Below are 23662 nucleotides of genomic sequence, written 5' to 3'. Positions count from 1 at the left end.
ATCTGTCACAATCTTGGGGTTTCAAATAGGTTCCATCAACCAGGGCTCCAGGGCATATCCAGCATTGTCAATGTGATGCCCCAGAGGGATGTCACCCCTTCACAAATCATTGATAAAGCTAACATTTGTGCCATATGTCAGAGTCATGATAGCTGCATAGTTGGCCTTCAGACACATTTTAGATAATACCCTGTGTATTACAGACATCTTGCAGACCACCTGCCAGTTCATGGAGTGATATCCTTTACAGTTCACATACCTTTCTTCCCACCTCACCAGTTTGGGCCTTTATTTCAGTGTGGGTCCAGTCTATGGCCCTTTAGCACCACAGGAAAGTAGACTATATCATAGAAATCCTGCATGGTTTTGGATCTTTCCTCTGTGGTATGTTGGAAGGACATATGCTCCCCCACATGCTACAGTATGGGGCATTGAGAAACTGCTGAAGTATTCTTGAGACAGATGCCTGAGATACCCCCATTGTGTTTCATGTTGGTCACTGAAAGGTCCCAGTAATTAGTATAAGCTACACATGCCTTTGTATCCATTGTGATATATAATCCATGTCCCCAGGAGCCTGCAGATAAGTTTGACACATTTCTAATAACTCCTGTATGGTGTCCTTATCTCCACAGTCTGTAATGTTGTTGTCATATAGATAATAAAGTATTAAATGCAGCCTGATGACTCATGGCCTCCATGGGCAACAGCATACACCATCATGATTAGCAATATCTATAATAGCCTGCAGCATATATATGTTCAGTAAAATTGAGACAACCTCTAGCATATTTCTGTTACAGCCCTACATGCACACCAGACTTTTCCTGTGGTCATTTACATTGGCGTAAATGTATTATGTTGCATCTTTTATGAATCTCTGAATTTCTCAAACATCTTGTTTTACCTCATTTTAATACTGTTGCTCATTGCCATCTTATTGACCTTTCATTAGCATATACTTTCAGCAGCTGTACTGATCAGCCTTCACTGTTCATGGTGAGTGTGTCTCTGAATCACAAACACCCTGTGTGTGGCTGCTAGGTATGCACAACTGCCTATCGCAATGTAGTAAATGTTTCTGAATCCCAAGGACAGTGTTTGAAATGCAGCTGTTCAAAATCTTGTTTAAATATCAGTTATAAGATGGACATTTGCAGAAGGTAAAAGAAGAAATCAAATTGTAATGAAGCCAAAATGTTGACATGCCCTGATGGATAACTGCACAATTGTCTAATGACACGAGTATAACATATGATCGATAGTCTATGGTTGTTAACAACTTTCCTTGGGATTCAAAAAGGACTACTGCCAGTTGCAAGCCCTAATGTTGCCATTTTTCTGCTGGCATTAGCTCTTTCTAACTCACAGACAGCAATACAGCAGTAAATCTATGTGGACTAAGCATGACTGAATATTGATGAATATGTAAAATTAATATGATGACTAGGAAGAGCAAAATGAAGGCTAAAACTGTTAATATTAAAATAAATATGAAAATGACGATAACTATATAACCAAACACCAATGCCAGAATACAATGTCCCACACAAAAAGTGTTTAATGTAGCATAAAATTGTTTGATTAACATATGTATGATTTTAATGAATTTTATGTATATTTTTTATTAATTTCTGATGGTTTATAGGCATATTTTATGGGTCTATATTACATCGTCAAACTTCAAAAAGTTCGAATGATGTAATATCAAACTTAAACGTCTGAAACATTAAAACAGCGAACAGAAAGAACAGTGATTCTTTTCCCTGGGAAATAAATTGCTCTTCCCTAACAAAAAAAAAACCCTCCAACCTAAAGCTTGAACTAAAGTGGGGGGACTTTGCCCCCCACACCCCCCTACTTAAATATACCATCTTCGAGATCGCACCACAGTGGAGGAAAGAGCAAAGCCCTGAAAACGGCCCACCAATTTTTTTCCCTGGGAAAAAAATTCGATGTGCCGTGGCTTTGCTATTTTAATGCTTCGGACATTTAAGTTCGATATTACATCGCTCAAACTTTTTGAAGTTCGACAATATAATATAGACCCATATTTTATATCTATTGTATTATTGTGCTGCTTTATCATATTCAAATGTACTATTTTATTTAGAAGTATTAATTAATGTAGGTTATAGATTGGATGTGATATAATATATGACCAGTAGGAATGGTTTTATAACCATGGCCATAACGGGTGGCCACAGTGGTGCAGTGGTTAGCGTTGCTGCCTCACAGCAAGAGGTTCTTTGGTTCGATCCTTGGCTGGGGTGCCTTCTGTGTGGAGTCTGCATGTCCTCCTTGTGGTCACGTGGGTTTCCTCCTGGTGGTCCCGTTTCCTCCCACATCCAAAAGACATGCTGTAGGTGGATTGGACACTCTAAATTGGCCTGAAATTTGAGTGTGTGCATATGTGTGCCTTCTGTGGAAGGTTGGGCACTGGGCTGGCAACTTGACACCGTAAAACTCCACTGCCAATCATGAGCGGACAGGTGATCCGCTGTGGTGACCCCTAAATGGGAAAAGCCAAAAGAAGAAAGGAATGGTTTTATAAGGCTGCATTTGTTTGCGTATTTTATCTGAAAAAGTTCTTACTGTGGGACAAAAGCACTAATCAATTGTATGCTTCATTAAACAGTTTTCTTGTGGGATCATCATATTCTGGCTTTGGTGTTTGCTTTTATATAGTTTTGGCTGGAACTGGTTCTTTTGTGTTTGCTGATGACAATATAACACACAAGATGGCATCTGGTATAAACAAGCAGGCAGAAATCACACTAGTTGGAAGTATTATAGTTAAAAAACATGACACCGCATATTGCAAATTGCAATGTGTTTAAAACAGTGTATAGGCTGTCTGCAAGGTGAATATCATATTTAGATTTTTCTAGAGGTAATTCCTTTGATTCAAGTTTCAAGAATTGTTCCTATTATACTTTGACTTCTCATAGCTATGTAGAGATGAAAATTGATGGAAGCTATTGGAGTTATAGTATTTAATATGTATTTATTTTACATTTGTTTACTGGGAAAGTCTGACTGGGTGGTCACACATTTTCAGCGGAGACCCTGGGAGAAAACCTCCACATACAGAGAAATATTAACAAAGAAAAGCACCACATACAGAGAAATACTAGCAATGTGCTTAGACATGATATATCAAGCTTACAGTTTTAGTATAATTTGGATTAGACAAAGCTAATCTGCAAGAATAATACAAAACTAATTTACAAGAATAATACAAGAATAACTACAAACTCTCTACAAACAATGCTCAAACAATGCCTTTTTTACATTTTAAGTAGTATACATTTGAGTATATATAAGTAATGAAGAAGAAGCAGTTTAGGTGGATAATACTACGGATTTTTTTATAGGTGGGGGGGGTTTAGTAATTTTAGAAAAAACAGTAAAACATAGCTAGTTTGCTGTAATGTTTTAAAGAAACACTAGGTCTAGGGATGGTATTTTATATCTAGAAGGCTAACCTGGGGTATTACATGAGCAGAGCCAGGAGTTAGGTGATTTTTAATTAGGTTTTTGAAATGTGTAGTGTTTGTTATGCATCTAATGGAGTCTGGAAGTGCATTCCAGGCTTTTGCTACATGACTTGAGTAGAGCATTTCCCCTGCAGTATTAGTAGCCCTGGTTACTTTTGCCAAGGACTTGTTGGTGGAGCTTAATGTGTGGCTGTTGGAGTAGGATATTATTATGTTCTGTTTTTTTCAAGTTGTTGGAGTATTTTATGTGCCATTGTCAATTGATTATAGGACATTAACTGAAGTAATTCTAACCAGTATAGTTCTTTTAGAGCGACACAATGGTGTCTCCTGTATAGTGAGTCTGTGGCAAATTTTGCAATCTTATTATAGCATGTTTTAAGTTTTTTGAGGTCTGTTTTCTTGAAGTTAGTAACTAGTGGAGAGGAACAGAGAAGCATTGATAGGAGGTAGGTTCTGGCAATAGCTACCCTAGTACTATTTGTTAGTAATTTTTACTTTCAATATAGGGTACCCAATTTTTTGTGAGCTTTCTTTATTGTTTGTGATATGTGTTGGCTGAATCTCATGTTATTGTCAGTTACTATTCCCAACTTTGTTTTTGGGGATTTTGATGATAACTGTGTTGTCTATGGCTGTGATGGAAAATGTGGGGGGGGGTTCAGTTGCTCTGGTGGGGTGGAAGATCATAAGCTTGGTTTGTCTGGGGTTAAGAATTAGTTGAGAGTTTGAAAGCCATGATTCCATTGCAGTGAAGGATTTTTGTGTTATGTATTGGAGTTGTTGTAGTTTAGGGGTAGCACATATGAGGGAAGAGTCATCGGCATGTTGGATCATAGAGGTTAGAGTTGTGGCTGAGCTAAGACTGTTGGCAGATATACTGAAGAGCAGGGGGCAAGTATGGATCTTTGTGGGACAACTAATGTGACAGGGAGTAAGGGAGAGGGATCTTGTGACCATTTCACAGCTTGTTGCCACCCTGTTAGGTAGCTTTGGAACCAGGTGATAGCAGAGGGACTAAGATTTAGATTATAGAAAACAGTAAGTAGTTTGGGGTGGGATACTGTGTTTAAGGTTTTAGATACATCAAGATATACTGAGGAGACTATTTTTCCTTCATTTCTGTGTTGACTAATGATGTTAGAAAAACTTAGGAGGGCAGTAGTGTTGCTATGGTATGGTCTGAATCCATGTGGATAATTGATTAGAAGCTTATTGTTTGTGAGATACTGGAGAAGTTGTGAGTGGATGCATCTTTCTTAGATAGTGGAGATAGGATGGCAATGGGTCTATATTTCAAGAGTTTGGTTCAGTTGCCACCTTTGTGAAGGGGAATTACGTGTGCTATTTTCCAGATCTGTGGCACATAACGTTCAGAGATGGAATGATTAACAATTATTGAGACAAGATATGTGACTGCAAATTTAATTGAACTATCAAAAAAGGTAAACAGCATGGGAATTATAAAGGAACAAGATATGTCAATGATATGTGCAGACCCTCAAGACCAAAATAAGTACATCATAATAGAACAGTATCCACTTCAGACAACAGTAGCAGCTGCAATGCCTAAATATAAGATATTATGTGTACTTGATGTTAGTTAGGGATTGTGACAAGTTAATCTAGAAGAGCATAGTTTTAAAATCTGCACATCTATACCTCTTGACAAATACAGATCTCCAAGCTTACCATTTGTAATCTCTAAGGCTACAGAAGTGTTCTTGAGAGCTGTGACTAATATAGTTAAATGTCTAGATTGTGTAATTGGCATCAATTACATTTTAGTCAGCAGGACTGTCAAACTTGAGCATGATCAGTGCCTAGTAAAATTACCAACTTGACTGAGACAGAGTCTTAAAGTTAAACAGAAATGCCAGATTTATATAAATTCACATAACTGCATGTAAAATAGTTTAGCTGTAGGTCTTATACCTGATGATGATTAAGGAAAGTACATCATAAACCTGCATAATCCTAATGAATCATGTGTTATATATTTACTATTCATGATCCAATAGCTACATCCATCCAAACTTATCAGATGTAGTAGTGCCCCTCAGTAAGCTACTAGAGTATATTACAGTGTGGATTGGGTCAACAGAGCAAGAAAACAGCTATGCTATGTATAAACATCTAGTCACAATAGAATCTACACTCAAATAATATAGTGTACTCCAAATTATTACATTAAAGGAATGTGAACACCAACAAGATATTTGTATAGGTTATTGCCAGAAGCAAAACCAATAGATTAATGGTCAAAATACTTAAATGATTTTCAAAGTACAATGTGGACAGATTGAAAAACAACTGTTAGCTATATTTTTGGTTGTCAGGCATTCTGTTGCTATATCTGTTGTAAAAGAGTAATAGTGAAATCAGATTATAACTTACATATGAGCATATTAAAACTCATTGCATAAAATGCATGCAAATCTTCATTAAATTGTACTAGCATTACAAAAATATGACCCTCAAGTTCAGTACAGAAATGATATGCTAATGCATACAGATGATACATTAACTAGTTTTTTGTTTTTTTTTTAATGTAAGCAAAATGTTTTTGAGAAAGGTATAGACTAATGTCTCAATTGCCATTATAGCAGATAAGCTAAGTTTCCAAATGGAAAGTTATTGAATTGCACTTACTGCATGATATCATTGTTACAGGTTGGCTGGATATTGTTAAATCACTATATGTAATATAGGAGCATATTTTCACTACAGAGATAACCTTTCATATACTTAAGGCTTGTTATTTAAAGGAGGTGAAGTCACTGTTTCTACATAGTTTCACAGAAACATGCTTAGTATAATTCTTGAATCGTAAGTGGGCATTTGCAAAGAAACAATTTATTATGTGTTGTTTTGGTCTGGTATGTCTGAGCTAATAGAACAGATAGTTCAAATCTGTGGCATATATGGCATATTCAAAAGTTGGAATCAGAAAGAAGAGATAATCAGTTATGACAGCCTACTTTTAACTTAGATGAAAATAGAACTTCATTTATTTCACTACAAATATATTTCATCTTCTGTATGTAGTGCAGATTGGTAATTTAGGTTTTCAGAAGCCATTCAACTATTTGACAAGAAAAAAAAAACTTAACTGTGTTAAAGTCATAACTTGCAAAACACAGAAATTAATGTTTCTTAAATTTGTGAGCTAATAGTTTCATAATTTTCAGAACAAATGGTACCTTGAAAGCATTATTACAGGTTCCAGGTATCCACAAAGTAATTGACATATAGAACATATTTTAAATAGTGATTAAAATAATTAAATCTTTGAATATTCAAACATATCTGTTATTTGTCTAGCTCTGAATCTAACAGTCATACTCCTCTACAATTTGTTGGTTTGATTAAGCTCACCTACTTAACGGTACATGGTTAAGTTCCAGACAACCAGCATCATTCATTTTATTGGTTCCTGACAGTAACCAAGAAGTTGTAGAACTACATCTAAAAAGACATTGTAAGCAAAAGCTTTAGATTGATATGTCTGTGAGAATCTTCATATTCTGCAAAAAGGAGAAAGAGTGACTATGTGAGTGTGCAAGTAAATTTTGGACTTAAAAAAATACAAGTACAATGTACAATTCTCTGAAACCGAAGCTCTAATATTACATCTTGCTCAAGACTAAGATAATAGAGTTTATGGAATATATCAGAAACATTTGTAGAAATTGATAGGGTCTAAATCAGGAAGATAATTTATTATCAGTGTTTTTGCAGCTGACGAGCAATCAAAGCAAAATGAAGTATCCTGGTGAAGAGTTGTTGTCCAAAGCTGAATAAAAAAAGAAATCACAACTGTCTGTAGAGAAATACATTGCCCAAGAGATGGACAGTGAGTTGCAACACAACTAGGTCTGATGATAAGCTGGCTAGAAATGGACCTTCTTTCGACTGTAAACTAGTTCAACAGTCTGACTGAAATGTAGCTTTAATCAGAAATACAGCAATTCTAATAAAACTGATCTCTCAATAAATATTCAAAATATGTTAGTCTAATAAAAAATTGAGGTACAGTGACAGTACATTGTTAAAAAGTATGCTGGAAAATCTGTGTTCAAAAATATTGAATTAATGTTTATGTACTTCATATTACACTAGTTATAGTTTTCTATAAATATTGAGTCTAACAAAAGTTATACAGAACACAGGAGGTAGCACAGTAGTACACCAAATAATACTGCCACATCAAAGCAAGAGGTTCGTCTTTTGAGTTCTCGACTGGGATGTCTTCTGTTCATATTCTTCATGTCCTCCCTGTTTCTATGCAGGTATTCTCTGGCCTGTTCATACGTTCATAAGTTAATAGTAAGCTATTGATCAAAAGGGCTATTTACAGCTTAGCCACATGAACCAAAATTGTGAATACCCAAAGACAGGATTAATTAATACCCAGTTACAACCCACTTCCTTGAGCTCTTGACAGGCCTAACTTAGACCCCTTTTAATGACAGCTTGAGGACCCAGATGAGGATGTATTTATGATTGTCCATTAATTAGTTTAGGTTATGCTTAAAAAGTGTTATGGAACCACTTTGTTTCACATCAAAGGGAAGCCGATTCCATATAAGAGGAATATTTTTGGTGAGATATAATGCAGTTGTGCAAAATCTTACCATAATGGTAGATGTCCTTCCCTTCACTGTTGCAGTATTCATTACATTAGAAATTCCCTGCCTAGGGCAACCTGAGGTCTGGCCAGTATACCAAAGCCTTAGGTTGCTTTAAGGTACACCATACAGCACAATTATGCTCCTCGGGCAGCATAGGGCATTAAGGTGCCATCCGGCCATACCATCCTCAGAAGTGAAAGCCGCAGTAGGAATGCAGTCCAAGGAAAACCAAGAGGTAACCAGTACATACAGAAGAGAACTGGACCAGGGGAAGGAGGGGAGAGTGAATACTGCAACAGTTAAGGGAAGCACATCTACCATTATGGTAATATTTTACACAGCTGTACTATGTCCTTCCATATTACTATTGCATTATTCATTACATTAGGGAGAGTGCCAAAGCTCAGGAAGAAACTTGGGAGAAGGAAAGATCAGTAGAGCTCTCTAGGAAGCCATGAAGGACAGCCCTTGCAAAACCAGCTCTAGCTCTGGAGATTACATCTAGCTTGTAGTGCTCAGTAAAAGTATGCACAGAAGTTCAGGTAGCTGCCTCAAGAATAGAGTTAGCATCCAAAACCTTGAAAAAAAACACCAGAAGAAGTCACAGCTCTAGCAGAATGAGCCTTTACAGAATAAGGAAGGCTCTCACCATGAAAAGAATAAAAAAAAAAAATAATAGCTTTTGAAATCCAAGAAGAAATTGTCTGGCTACAGCTAATCCCAAGGACCTGTGATGAAAGTAAACAAAAAGTTGATGAGATTTCCTAAGTCTTAGTCTTATCCAAATAACGTAGGCAAGAATGGAAGCTAGCAAGTACACCTCATGCAAGGCAACCAAGCTAGAGAGACCAAAATGAAAAAATGCCAGCACCAGTAATGAGCTGAGAGAACTGTAAGAGCTTTATTAAGCTGAAAAACTAGACCGGTTTCAGCACATGGCTTTCATCAGTAGAATAACAGCAAAATAAAGGAAAAGTCCAACAATAAATACCTTTACCAATAAGGCAGTATGACATCATTTCCTGTCTAAATAAATAATTAATAAATGTATAAAAATATATATTCAAATAACGTGTATGGAAAAGAAATTTATCAAACAAAAGTAAATCTGGCACATAGATATGATATAATAAAAAAGAAAATATTTATAATTTGTCATTAAGTCCAGGGGAAAACAAACCCCCAAGTTTGACTATCCATTTCCTTTCTTTATTATTAAGAATTCCATGCCATCCAGTTTTAAAGGCCTGATTACCTGTAATATTATCTATGATAGTAAATGAAAATTTGGCAGTGGGATGATTCAATGTATGTCTGTATAAGGCATTTGTGACCCTAGCATTCCTAATATCACCCAGATGTTCAGATATTCTGATTCTGAACTGTATAGAAGTCTGACCAATATAAAATGCTTGACAGGTACATGTTGCAAGACAGACAATCCAATCTGTACTGCAATTACCAAAACAACGAATATTATATAAGTGTCCTGTGTTCTTACTGGTAAATGTTTTGGTTTTAAATATATAAGTGCAAAAACTGCAGTGTCCACAAGGGTATGTTCCAACTAGTTTTTCACCCGTTATAGTCCTTTGATAAAGAGTATCATCTCTTGATGTTATTTTCTTGTAGTGAGAGAAATGAGATCCCAGTGTCTTACCCTTTCTATATGAAAAAGAACACCTATCCCCCAAATGGTCCTCTAATAAAGTATGAGACTTCAGTATGTTCCAATGTTTGTCTACGATCTCCAAAAGATGCTTAGTATTTCTGCCATATGTAGTGACAAATCTCAAGGTCTCCTGATTAGTCCGCCTATGGTGTTTTCTATATTCCAATAAAGCATCCCTAGTCTGATTTTAACTCCATTGCATGGCTGAACAAACCGTATGTCTGGGATATCCCCTTGTGACAAACCTGTTGGCAAGATCTTCATGATGTTGTCTCAAATCTTGTTCAGAGGAACATATCCTTTTAACCCACAAGAACTGGGATTTGGGAATATTATTGATTGTATGCTTTGGATGTAGACTGTTGGCATGTAACAAGGTGTTATATTCATAGAATTTGCGGTATGCAGAGCTTTTAAGGGTGTTATCCGGTTGACGCTGTAGATAAACATCTAAAAAATGTATTTCATTATGATGGTAGTCAACCGTAAACTCCATACCCCATCTATTTCCATTAAGATGTTCAACAAACTCCTGTAAATAGTCACTTCCCCCTTTCCAAACGAGCCAACAATCATCCAAGTACCTTCTCCAGATGTCAATTTCAGGTATATATATATATTATGAAGCTCATCATAAATTATATGTTCCTCAACATACCCCATATAAAGGTCAGCATAGATAGGTGCAAACGAAGCACCCATAGCTGTATCCTGTATCTGTCAATAGCAATCCTGTTTGAAATAAAAAACATTTTTCGTGAGTATATGTTCAGCCATATAAATCAATAATGTACTGAATCCAGGGGAATAAATGCCGGCTTTGTTCAGCAAAAAATCCAATGCAGCTAATCCAGCCCAGTGTGGAATACTGGTATAAAGAGATTTGACGTCAAGAGTACACATTAGCCAATGTGGCTCTAGCTGTGAATCCGAAACAATTTGTAAAAATTCTGTCGTGTCTTGGAGTCTAGCTCTAATCAATGACAAAAGAGGTTTGAGTTTATCAGTAAGGAAAACAGACAAGGGTTCAGTTAGTGATCCAATCCCTGACACAATGGGTCTACCCGCCGGTTGATAAAGATATTTGTGGATTTTTGGTAATAGATATAAATACTGTTTTGCAGGGTCCATAACCATTAAATGTGACTTGATCTTATCAGAGATAATACCCGCCTCTACTGCCTCCTGTAAAAAGTCATCAATTTCTCTTTTAAAATTAGGTGTGGGGTCAGTGGTCATCCTCATGTAATGATGGGGGTTAGACAACTGTCTATTTCCCTCATCCCAATAATAATCGGCATCCATGACTACAACTGCACCACCCTTGTCAGCAGAAAGGATGACTATATCAGTATTATTCCTGAGGTTTGTTAGGGCTAGTTGTTCAGCTCTTGATAGATTGTGTTTAATGGTATTTTCCAAACCCATTTAAAAATGTAGATCTTTGATTACTGCCTGCTGGCAAATAGCCACATGTTTGTCCATTGAAGGGTTAAAGGTAGATCGATGAAATCTGAATTCAGAAGATCTTTGAGAAGGATCTGGTTGATCCTGTTGTCTGAAAAACAAGTTAAGATTAACTTTTCTACAGAATGCAATAATGTCTGAAACTAAAGAACTTTCATCTACAAAAAAAAACAGGGATGAATCCAAGACCTTTATTTAGTAATGCGTATTCATCCGGTGATAGAACATATTTAGAAATGTTATGTACATTAGTACACTGAGTGTCTATTTCACTACTGACAAAAAGAGGTCTTCTAAACTTTTTGCCCTTGTGTTTTCTGCCTCCCCTATGTTTCCTACTCCTAAAGGGTCTCCTAATATGCGTCCCCCTTTTGAATTTGGTGAGTCACCAGTACCAATGGTTTCCGTGTCTGTTGTAGAGGACTCCTCACCAGAGGTTGTGTTAGTAAAAATACCCTTTTTGAGTATAGATCTAGGTCTCTTTTTGCGAACATATGTAGGATTCTTAGTGCCTTGAGCAAACCTTACCCCCTTGTGCGACTCAAACTGCCTTCCTCTATCATAATCCTCCCTCTCCTTCGAGAATTTATGAAGCTTCTTAGTTTTAAGATTATTTTCAAGAACCAAAAGTTCCTTAGATAATTTGCTCAGGTTGTCTTTGAAGTCGTTATGATCTTCAAACTTTTTCAAGTCATTGCAAATCTTTTCAACTTCCAAAATATTGGTCTGAACTGTTCTGTCATAAAAGGATTCCAGTATATTCACAAATGACATAGATGCTTGTTGCTGGGCTAACTGCCAATCTTTAAGTAAAATATCATCAGGTGTGCCAACCAATTATCTCTGATAAGATCAAGTCACATTTAATGGTTATGGACCCTGCAAAACAGTATTTATATCTATTCCCAAAAATCCACAAATCTCTTTATCAACCGGCGGGTAGACCCATTGTGTCAGGGATTAGATCACTAACTGAACCCTTGTCTGTTTTCCTTACTGATAAACTTAAACCTCTTTTGTCATTGATTAGAGCTAGACTCCAAGACACGACAGAATTTTTACAAATTGTTTCAGATTCACAACTAGAGCCACATTGGCTAATGTGTACTCTTGACGTCAAATCTCTTTATACCAGTATTCCACACTGGGCTGGATTAGCTGCATTGGATTTTTGGCTGAACAAAGCCGGCATTTATTCCCCTGGATTCAATACATTATTGATTTGTATGGCTGAACATATACGCACGAAAAATGTTTTTTATTTCAAACAGGATTGCTATTGGCAGATACAGGGCACAGCTATGGGTGCTTCGTTTGCACCTATCTATGCTGACCTTTATATAAGGTATGTTGAGGAACATATCATTTATGATGAGCTTCATAATATATATATATATATATATATATACCTGAAATTGACATCTGGAGAAGGTACTTGGATGATTGTTGGCTAGTTTGGAAAGGGGGAAGTGACTATTTACAGGAGTTTGTTGAACATCTTAATGGAAATATATGGGGTGTGGAGTTTACGGTTGACTACCGACATAATGAAATACATTTTTTAGATGTTTATCTACAGCGTCAACCGGATAACACCCTTAAAACCTCTGTATACCGCAAATTCTCTGAATATAACACCTTGTTACATGCCAACAGTCTACATCCAAACCATGCTATCAATAATATTCCCAAATCCCAGTTCTTGCAGGTTAAAAGGATATGTTCCTCTGAACAAGATTTGAGACAACATCATGAAGATCTTGCCAACAGGTTTGTCACAAGGGGATATCCCAGACATACGGTTTGTTCAGCCATGCAATGGAGCTAAAATCAGACTAGGGATGCTTTATTGGAATATAGAAAACACCATAGGTGGACTAATCAGGAGACCTTGAGATTTGTCACTACATATGGCAGAAATATTAAGCATCTTTTGGAGATCGTAGACAAACATTGGATAATATTGAAGTCTCATACTTTATTAGAGGATCATTTGGGGGATAGGTGTTCTTTTTCATATAGAAAGGGTAAGACACTGGGATCTCATTTCTCTCACTACAAGAAAATAACATCAAGAGATGATACTCTTTATCAAAGGACTATAACAGGTGAAAAACTAGTTGGAACATACCCTTGTGGACACTGCAGTTTTTGCACTTATATATTTAAAACCAAAACATTTACCAGTAAGAACACAGGACACTTATATAATATTCATTGTTTTGGTAATTGCAGTACAGATTGGATTGTCTATCTTGCAACATGTACCTGTCAAGCATTTTATATTGGTCAGACTTCTAGACAGTTCAGAATCAGAATATCTGAACATCTGGGTGATATTAGGAATGCTAGGGTCACAAATGCCTTATACAGACATACATTGAATCATCCCACTGCCAAATTTTCATTTACTATCATAGATAATATTACAGGTAATCGGGCCTTTAAAACTGGATGGCATGGAATTCTTAATAATGAAGAAATGAAATGGATAGTCAAACTTGGGGGTTTGTTTTCCCCTGGACTTAATGACAAATTATAAATATTTTCTTTTTTATTATATCATATCTATGTGCCAGATTTATTTTTGTTTGATAAATTTCTTTTCCATACACATGTTATTTGAATATATATTTTTATACATTTATTAATTATTTATTTAGACAGGAAATGATGCCATACTGCCTTATTGGTAAAGGTATTTATTGTTGGACTTTTCCTTTATTTTGGTGTTATTCTACTGATGAAAGTCATGTGCTGAAACCGGTCTAGTTTTTCAGCTTAATAAAGCTCTTACAGTTCTCTCAGCTCATTGGTCTCTCCAGCTTGGTTGCCTTGCATCAGCCGTACTTGCTAGCTTCCATTCTTGCCTACTCTGTTTCATTATTGCTGGCTGTTGGCGTTCGAATGGGCTAAGAAGAAGCGCCATTTTTGGTGTTCCTGTGTCTGTGAAGGAGGGCTCCTCATCGGCTTTTTGCTTTTGTACCCACATCATTTCTTCGATTTTTTTGAAAACTTTTTTTGTCGCATGTGTTTTGGAATAACTTTGATCTGGTTCTAGTGGCTTGTACACCAGTTTTGTTACTTTCTACTTGGTTTGCCTTATTTTCGGTAATCCCTCTCAGTATCACTACACATTTGGATCGTGGAGAGTACGGTTCGTGATATCTAAGGTTTCTTCAGTTATTATGGGATTCTAAATGTGTGGGACTTATGTTTTAAAATCAACAAGGACATTATTTCGTGTCTTTCAAGAGGCGAGGATGATATAGCAGTTTTTCATCTTTTTTGGACTAAGGGAAGTTCTTTATTGGATTATTATTACAAATAGTGCTTTTTCAGGTACATTTTTTTGCTTTGGGGGCATCTTGAGATCAATATTTGTCATATGAGCATTCCCTGTTGGTACTGCAAAACTTATTTTGTCATTTTATCACTATGATGGTTGGATGGACACTTTACTGCCTTATGGAGACATAATAACTGAGGGAAACGTATGTATAACATGTGGTGACTTTAGCAATGTTATAGACACTCGTTTTTGTACTGTACATATTGCCATCGCATTTGCGACCTGGATCTCAAGGATCGAACTTCAGTGCAAGTGATTCACAAACATTTGGGACTTTGTTCTTTGTATTGGATTATGTTCATACTCCATGTTTTATTTTTTATTGCATCAGTAATATACTTATTTTTATGGTTTTAGAACCATTTGGTTCAACAACTGTAATAATCATTTTTTATGCTTTATTGTTCACTCTAAGGATAATTAATAATTCAGTTAAGAACTTTTGATTTTTCCAATGTTTATATTGGTGCATATTCAGGTTGAACAATAGCAAGATATGTCTTTTTGAGTCAGCTCAGTATATGCAAACTCTATTTCTTAAAAAACTTCTGTTTCCTAGTAGTAACTCTTTATGGCAGTGTTGCCTAATACTGTAGGATAATTTTTGTACCCTTCTTTTAGGTAGGGTGTCCAGTTTTATCTATTTTCTGTTTCATCAGGACAGGGACTTATATATAGTGTATTATCTTGGTTAGGGTATCTTATTTATAGTCATGTTTTATACCTTATACCTATTGATGGCCATTATTTTTTCTCTTGGTCACTTACAAATACAATATATACCTATTAGTCATTATTTTTTATCAGGACTACACACGTTTATTCAGGGATGTTTTTCTTGATCAGTATTATGGCATAATTTAATATAATCATTGAGGATGGGACTACTGAAACATTAACCTTGCGTGCTTATAATTGAATTCCTTACTATAGGTCTACTGTTATAACTGTCATAATAATATGAAGTTTTTTTCATATTAATTTGGTTGACAGTTTAGTTGTTGACTTATATCTTTATAGCCTTACTATTATCAGGGACTAATATATTAACCAACTTTTGGTCAAGGGCTTAACCATATCATCCTTGTGCGGCTTAAACTGATATATATCTTTTGGGATATTTATTAGTGTTCCTATATATATTTGACCAGGTTGTACTGTTGATTGGTTCTGTTTGTCTGAGAAAAAATTAATATTTACATCTAGGCAACTTATTGTCATGGATCTACAAAAGTTAATTTCCAGCCTGTGTGCGGATAAAGATGATATTCAGGTTTTTGGCATTGGTACTTTGCCAGTGCGTCTTGCTGAAGGCCAAGCACTAGATCCAGTTGACGGTTGCTTTCTTTTGTTTAGCCAGCTGGGTAAGAAAATTAAAACGTTAAGGGCAAATATTTGGCATTCAAAACTGTTTAAGGCTTATCAGAATCAAAAAATATCCCCAAGAGGGCTCAGGTCGAAGGTTCAACCATTGGTTGGCACACCTGATGATATTTTACTTAAAGATTGGCAGTTAGCCCAGCAACAAGCATCTATGTCATTTGTGAATATACTGGAATCCTTTTATGACAGAACAGTTCAGACCAATATTTTGGAAGTTGAAAAGATTTGCAATGACTTGAAAAAGTTTGAAGATCATAACGACTTCAAAGACAACCTGAGCAAATTATCTAAGGAACTTTTGGTTCTTGAAAATAATCTTAAAACTAAGAAGCTTCATAAATTCTCGAGGGACAGGGAGGATTATGATAGCGGAAGGCAGTTTGAGTCGCACAAGGGGGTAAGGTTTGCTAAAGGCACTAAGAATCCTACATATGTTCGCAAAAAGAGACCTAGATCTATACTCAAAAAGGGTAGTTTTACTAACACAACCTCTGGTGAGGAGTCCTCTACAACAGACACGGAAACCATTGGTACTGGTGACTCACCAAATTCAAAAAGGGGACGCATATTAGGAGACTCTTTAGGGGTAGGAAACATAGGGGAGGCAGAAAACACAAGGGTAAAAAGTTTAGAAGACCTCTTTTTGTCAGTAGTGAAATAGACACTCAGTGTACTAATGTACATAACATTTCTAAATATGTTCTATCGCCGGATGAATACGCATTACTAAATAAAGGTCTTGTATTCATCCCTGTTTTTTTTGTAGATGAAAGTTCTTTAGTTTCAGACATTATTGCATTCTGTAGAAAAGTTAATCTTAATTTGTTTTTCAGACAACAGGATCAACCAGATCCTTCTCAAAGATCTTCTGAATTCAAATTTCATCGATCTACCTGTAACCCTCCAATGGACAAACATGTGGCTATTTTCCAGCAGGCAGTAATCAAAGATCTACATTTTTACTTGGGTTCGGAAAATACCATTAAACACAATCTATCAAGAGCTGAACAACTAGCCCTAACAAACCTCAGGAATAATACTGATATAGTCATCCTTTCTGCTGACAAGGGTGGTGCAGTTGTAGTCATGGATGCCGATTATTATTGGGATGAGGGAAATAGACAGTTGTCTAACCCCCATCATTACATGAGGATGACCACTGACCCCACACCTAATTTTAAAAGAGAAATTGATGACTTTTTACAGGAGGCAGTAGAGGCGGGTATTATCTCTGATAAGATCAAGTCACATTTAATGGTTATGGACCCTGCAAAACAGTATTTATATCTATTACCAAAAATCCACAAATCTCTTTATCAACCGGCGGGTAGACCCATTGTGTCAGGGATTGGATCACTAACTGAACCCTTGTCTGTTTTCCTTACTGATAAACTTAAACCTCTTTTGTCATTGATTAGAGCTAGACTCCAAGACACGACAGAATTTTTACAAATTGTTTCGGATTCACAACTAGAGCCACATTGGCTAATGTGTACTCTTGACGTCAAATCTCTTTATACCAGTATTCCACACTGGGCTGGATTAGCTGCATTGGATTTTTGGCTGAACAAAGCCGGCATTTATTCCCCTGGATTCAATACATTATTGATTTGTATGGCTGAACATATACTCACGAAAAATGTTTTTTATTTCAAACAGGATTGCTATTGGCAGATGCAGGGCACAGCTATGGGTGCTTCATTTGCACCTATCTATGCTGACCTTTATATGGGGTATGTTGAGGAACATATCATTTATGATGAGCTTCATAATATATATATACATGAAATTGACATCTGGAGAAGGTACTTGGATGATTGTTGGCTAGTTTGGAAAGGGGGAAGTGACTATTTACAGGAGTTTGTTGAACATCTTAATGGAAATATATGGGGTGTGGAGTTTACGGTTGACTACCATCATAATGAAATACATTTTTTAGATGTTTATCTACAGCGTCAACCGGATAACACTCTTAAAACCTCTGTATACCACAAATTCTCTGAACATAACACCTTGTTACATGCCAACAGTCTACATCCAAAGCATACTATCAATATTATTCCCAAATCCCAGTTCTTGCGGGTTAAAAGGATATGTTCCTCTGAACAAGATTTGAGACAACATCATGAAGATCTTGCCAACAGGTTTGTCACAAGGGGATATCCCAGACATACGGTTTGTTCAGCCATGCAATGGAGTAAAAATCAGACTAGGGATGCTTTTTTGGAATATAGAAAACACCATAGGCGGACTAATCAGGAGACCTTGAGATTTGTCACTACATATGGCAGAAATACTAAGCATCTTTTGGAGATCGTAGACAAACATTGGAACATACTGAAGTCTCATACTTTATTAGAGGACCATTTGGGGGATAGGTGTTCTTTTTCATATAGAAAGGGTAAGACACTGGGATCTCATTTCTCTCACTACAAGAAAATAACATCAAGAGATGATACTCTTTATCAAAGGACTATAATGGCTGAAAAACTAGTTGCAACATACCCTTGTGAACACTGCAGTTTTTGCACTTATATATTTAAAACCAAAACATTTACCAGTAAGAACACAGGACACTTATATAATATTCGTTGTTTTGGTAATTGCAGTACAGATTGGATTGTCTATCTTGCAACATGTACCTGTCAAGCATTTTATATTGGTCAGACTTCTAGACAGTTCAGAATCAGAATATCTGAACATCTGGGTGATATTAGGAATGCTAGGGTCACGAATGCCTTATACAGACATACATTGAATCATCCCACTGCCAAATTTTCGTTTACTATCATAGATAATATTACAGGTAATTGGGCCTTTAAAACTGGATGGCATGGAATTCTTAATAATAAAGAAAGGAAATGGATAGTCAAACTTGGGGGTTTGTTTTCCCCTGGACTTAATGACAAATTATAAATATTTTCTTTTTTATTATATCATAACTATGTGCCAGATTTACGTTTGTTTGATACATTTCTTTTCCATACACGTTATTTGAATATATATTTTTATACATTTATTAATTATTTATTTAGACAGGAAATGATGTCATACTGCCTTATTGGTAAAGGTATTTATTGTTGGACTTTTCCTTTATTTTGCTGTTATTCTACTGATGAAAGCCATGTGCTGAAACCGGTCTAGTTTTTCAGTTTAATAAAGCTCTTACAGTTCTCTCAGCTCATTACTGGTGCTGGCATTTTTTCATTTTGGTCTTATCCAAATAACATCTGAGTTGTCTATGCACATCTAAAATGTGCAGCATTTTCTCACTAGCAGATTGTGGAGAAGGGAAAAAAGTGGGCAAATGAATAGACTGATGAACTGACAACTCATTCACCATTTTAGGCATAAAAGAAGGATTAGTATGCAAGGACACCCAGGAGGACAAGCCATAAGGGCTTGAAACTCAGACACCCATCTAGCAGAAATAAGGGGTAACAAAAGAACAGTCTTCCAAGAGCAAGACTGCAAGCAAGCAAAAGCTGCAGGCTCAAAAGGAGCCTGAGTCAATTTCTTCAAAACAAAATTAAGATCCCAAGGAGGAGAAACAGGGTTCCTAGGAGACCTAATATGAAGAATACCTTTAAGGAATTGTTTAGCTTCAAACCTAGAAGCTAAAGGAGGAGATAAAGGCAGACAAAAAGAGATGGCTGATAAGTGGGCCTTAACAGAAGAATAAGCCAACCCAGCATTGAGAAATTCACACAGTTAACAGAGAACCAAAAGAATATCCACAGAAAGTGGATCAAGGTAATGAGATAGACACCAAACATAAAACGTCTTCCATACGGATAAGTAAGATTTTCTAGTATTGGGTTTCCTGGCCTCCTGAAGGGCTCTAAGCATGTCCTCAGAAAAAGCTATCTATATGGAATCAAACTCCTATCACCCACAGGATCAGTTGAAGAGTGGACAGTTGGGGATGGATGAAAGCTTCCTTGTCTTCTGTGAGTAGGTCCACCTTGTGAGGTAACCTGTGATGCTTGCCCTTGGCTAAATGCAGAAGAAAAGGGAGCCAGTACTGTATTGACCAAAAGGGAGTCACCAACAATATTTTGGGGGCATCCTTTTAAATTTTTCACAGGACTTTGGAATGAGGGGAAAGGGAGAAAAGCATAAAGAAACATCTCCGTCCAAGAAAAAGAGAGGGTGTCTACCTTCCACACCACAGGACCTGGGACTCAGACACAAAATACAAGAAGTTGTCTGTTCAGAGGGAAATAGATGTACTTGAGAAGTACCCCACTGGTGGACAATATCCAGAAACATATCGCTGTGAAGCATCCATTCATGAGATTGAGTCAAGGACCTGCTCAGAGTGTCTGCCAAAATGTTTTGACCTGAAGGAATGTAAACTGCCTTAAGAGTCACTTAATACTGTACAGCTAGATCCCATACCAGGAGTTCCAACTGGCAAATAAAATAAGATCTTGTCCCCCCTGTTTCTTTACATACCATGTCACTGTGATATTGTCTGTAAATACCTTGAGAGGTCCAAAGAGGATGAAGATCCTGAAGAGCCAGCAGAAGGGCTCTCATCTCTCTGACACTGATGTGCTTCTTCTGTTGAAGAGGAGACCAGGCCCCCTGCACCTTTAGGGAGACAAAAGCTACTGCCATCCCAAGCTCCTGAGAGGGAAGAGGAGGATGAAAATGGAGCCCTGGATTTAAGGACAACTGCTGGATCCACCAGAGACATTCCTTCTTATGACAAGGTAGATGAGGAAATACAAATTCTAGAAGATGTGCATGTTGAAGCCAAACTGATTTCAAAAACCACTGAAACTTTCTCATGTGAAGTTTGACCAGAGACAGCATAGGGATGGTGGATGCCATGAATCCCAGAGCTCTCAGAAACTCCCTGACTGTAATGGAGGTCAGACGAAGAAGAGTTTGAAAGTAGGAAATGACAGTTAAGGCCTTGGGAGAAGGCAGGGATGCCAGAATAGGCACCGCCTGAATCATGCAACCCAGAAAAACATGATCCTAAGAAGGAGTCAGAAAAGACTTTTTGAAGTTTATTGTGAACTTCAGGTTCTGAAGAAGGGAAATGGCAAAATGAAGATTTTGCAACAGGATCTCTGGAGAGGATACCTGAAACAGGAGGTCATTCAAGAAAGAAAACGCTTCGATCTCCTGAAGCCTGCAAAAAGCAGTCACAGGAGGGAGGCATTTGCTGAATACCCTAGCGGCAATAGAAAGACCAAAGTGCATAGCAGAGAACTGAAAATGCCAAGAAGCAACGGAGAAATGCAAAAATGTCCTGAAAAGGGGATAGATCAGAATATGGAGATAAGCATCATTGCAATCCAGGAACACCATATAAGCCTGTGGAAGCAAAAGAGGGAACAGAGTCTGAAGGGACAACATTCAAAAAGAGGGCACCTTCAGAAAAGTGTTTAGAAGAGATATGTCTAGAATTGATCTCCAAGTACCATCTTTTCTGGATACTAGAAACATCCTGGAGTAAATTTCCCTCACTCTTTGGGACACAGGCACCTCTTAAATAGTACCCTGAGTCAAAAGGCCCCAAAGCACTCTAGAAAAAAAGGAGAATTGCTCCCAAGGATGCTGAGGAATACTCATAAAATTGGGAAGGGATTTCCACACCATGGGATACCCCTGGCAAATAACAGACAGAACCTAGGAATGCTAAGTAATCTGTAGCCAAACAAGAACAAAGGAAGAGAGATAGAGAGATGAAGAGAAAGAGGAATGTGGCTGGGAAGAAATGGATGCTCAGACAGCACCTGGTTTATCTGAAAAGGAAGACTTCAGACTCCCTGAAGTCTGAGTAGCCTTAGCAGGAGAAGCCTACTTACCACAATTTTTGGCCTTAGAAGGAGGACGGCCAGATTTCCTGTGAACAAAGTCTGGCTTATTGGAGTAGTTTCTCTGAAATTTAGGAACAGGAAAAACAAGCACATATCTGAGTTCCTGTAAAGCCTTCCCCTTATCCTGAAAGGACTTAAACAAATGAGCAGCAGCTTCCCCAGACAATTGTTTATTATCAAGAGGGACGTTCATTAACTTAGCCTTGATATCATCAGGCAATGGCTGAATCAGAAGCCAATAATACCTCCTCATCACTGAGCCAAAAGCAGCAGACATAGAAGAAGCATCTGATGAATCTTAATTGCACTTGATGGAATGATGAGCCACCTGTGAGGAAGTGTGTAACAGGGAAAGGGCAGAAGTTTTACCTTCATAGTCTGGAAGATCAGAAATAACTTGACAAGCCTGAGATAGGACAGCCAATACATACCTGGACATATGGGTCTGATAATTAACAGGCAGAATGGCAAAACTTATGAGGTGCAGCTCCCAGCAGGATGAAAGCACTCTCATCAAACTAAACAAACAACTCAGAGGACAAATAAAGTCTACCAAAGCCAAATCTGAGGTAAGTTTGGCCTCCAGGCCAAAGGCAACTACAAAACATTCTTTAGCTATGTCCCCAACCTCAAAGGCAATAGACACTTGTGTCCATAGCTCATTGTAAATGGAACCACATATACTGAGCCAGAAGATATAGCAAACCTTCTAGATGATAAATTCAGCTCCAACTTTAGTCCTCTCTCCCCCTCAACTTTCCCTTAGGAAATATCATCAAATATATCTCCCCCTACTATCACTAAGGAACATGTCCTTAACGCTCACTCTAGGAACAAGAACACTGCATCAGTGGGTCCAGACAATATCCCAAGATGCCTTCTACATAGCATGAAACATGACCTATCAGAGCCTCTGAAATTACTATTTAACTGTAGCCTTCAAACAGGCTTCATGCCTCATCAGTGGAGAAAGGAAACAGTCATCCTGCTGCAGAAAGGTGGGCCATCTGCAGACCCTGGAAACTACAGACCCATAAGTCTCACTAGTCTTATATGTAAAGCCATGGAAAGAATTATCATGGAGATTATAAATAAAAATATAGTAAACATCCAGACACTAGACCCAACCCAGGTTGGTTTTGTCAAGGGAAGATCATGCCTATTTAACCTGGTGGACTTCTTTGAGAAGGTCACTAAAGCAATGCATGAGGGCAAAATCACTCACACTGCCTACATTGACCTGGCCAAGGCATTTAACACAATACCCCACTTGGGCATTGTTGATAAACTCAAGAGGTTAGGTAAAACCTGTATGTCACCTGGTGGATAGCTAACTGGCTCACTGACAGGACCCAGCAAGATAGAATTGGGGAGTCCACCTCTACAAAGATGCCATTCACAAGTGAGTTCCTCAGGGATCAGTCCTTTGACCACTCCTTTTTGACATTTAATTCTCAGAAGTCAAGACTAATGTCAGTGTCTCTGGCTGACTAAATTTGCAGATGATTGCAAATTAGGAGTGGTCATTGAATCTCACACTGACACATACGTTCTCCAGGAGGGGCTGACACAGACAAACAACTGGTGTCAGAGCCATGGACTAAAACTAAATGCCAAGAAATGCATAACAATATTCTTTGGGAAGTCATCCATCCCTGTTAACTATCATATTGACAACACACCCCTTAGAGCTGACCCAGTAGTCAGGGACTTAGGGACACACATAGATAGCAATCTAGCCTTTGATCATCACATGTCTACAGTGGTGATGAAATCATTCTATGTTGCACAACTTATAAAGAAAGTATGGCATTTAT

The sequence above is a fragment of the Protopterus annectens genome, chromosome 3.part0, assembly GCF_019279795.1.
Source record: "Protopterus annectens isolate FY-2018-M chromosome 3.part0, PAN1.0, whole genome shotgun sequence".
Taxonomy (NCBI): Eukaryota; Metazoa; Chordata; order Ceratodontiformes; family Protopteridae; genus Protopterus; species Protopterus annectens.
This window is presented reverse-complemented; position numbering follows the sequence as displayed.